The sequence below is a fragment of the Arachis duranensis genome, chromosome 6 (assembly GCF_000817695.3).
Source record: "Arachis duranensis cultivar V14167 chromosome 6, aradu.V14167.gnm2.J7QH, whole genome shotgun sequence".
NCBI classification, from domain to species: Eukaryota; Viridiplantae; Streptophyta; class Magnoliopsida; order Fabales; family Fabaceae; genus Arachis; species Arachis duranensis.
Window position 1 is genome coordinate 104,847,324 of NC_029777.3, and position 1,346 is coordinate 104,848,669.

Sequence of the window (1,346 nt, forward strand, 5' to 3'; positions counted from 1 at the left end):
CTGTTAGCTCAGGTAGCTCTGAGAACTCTGTGCCTTGCACTCTCAAACTTTCTCCTTACTTCAAACTGTGGTTGTTTCCCCTTTTTAAAGAAACAGGAAAGCCTCCACACTTGAAGCCAAAACCGAACCAACTTTCTTCCTCCTTCAACAAACCGGTTCGGCCACACAAAGAGAGAAGAGATAACCATGCATTAACCAACATGCAATTACCTCTAGTCCTTTCTTGATCATCAACCTTCATCAATCCGGGCTCTCCATCCTTGGCTTCCTCTCCAAGATGGATTTCTGGCCCTTGATGCCTCATGATGATGATGACTTCATCTGCTTCAAACTCTGCCTCCAACCATCACTTCGCCACTCTAGCTACTCCCTGTGGTGGTTGGTCAGATTCGAAGACAAGCCATGCTCCAAGAATCTCTCTTAGCTGGCCGAATCTTCTTCTTCCATTTTTGAGCATGAAAGGCTCAAGATAGCTTCACCAAATCTAACCACATTTGGTAAGTATCTTAGCCACAGATCATCTTTCTTTTGGTATGTTTTCTTGCCATCATTAGCTTGATGGTCTTGATGCATGCAACTCTTTCCTTTTCTTCGTTGAAGAACACGGCATCCATTGTTTCCTGGACAAGGACCAAATAGAGAAGAAGAAAGAGATGAGAGAGAGTGAAAAGAATCTGAATAAAAGCAAAGCAAAATGGTTAAGCAAATTAATTTGAATAGCTTGCTTTTACTCCCCTAACATAGAGTGGCGTGTGAGTCATAATAACCATCAATCACTTCAGCTGAATTTTTCTCTCTCATGTTCCCCATGCATTAATTAACAATGTAATAGATTTTGAAATCCATCACTTTGTTAGAGCTTGGTTCCGTTGGAAGCACTATGCTTTCATTTTTCTTTTATTTCGGACCAAGCATGGAACCTATTCTCTCTAGAATAATTTGGGCTTGTGTCAATGTGATCAAAGCTGGCCCATTTGGTAAGCATTTGCTTTCCTGATAAAATTGTGTAACGGATCAAGCATGGAAAGCACATAAGAAAGCATTTGTTTTGGGCTTGCAACATTAATATTTATTCTGGCCCATTAAATCAGATTAATAATTTTGTAATTATTTATTTTAATAATGTTTAGTCATCACAAGTATTATTTTAGAGTTTTCCAAACTCATCAAAGTACAATACATTCCATGCATTTCACAAATTAAATTATGATACAGTACAATCATCTTTTACAACAAAATTTCCTAATTTTATTAGGAAAAATAGAGAAAAACAACAATTAAGGTTGCTAACTGAGGCAAACAGGCTTGCCTAATTATTACAAATTTACAATAATTAAGGAAACATG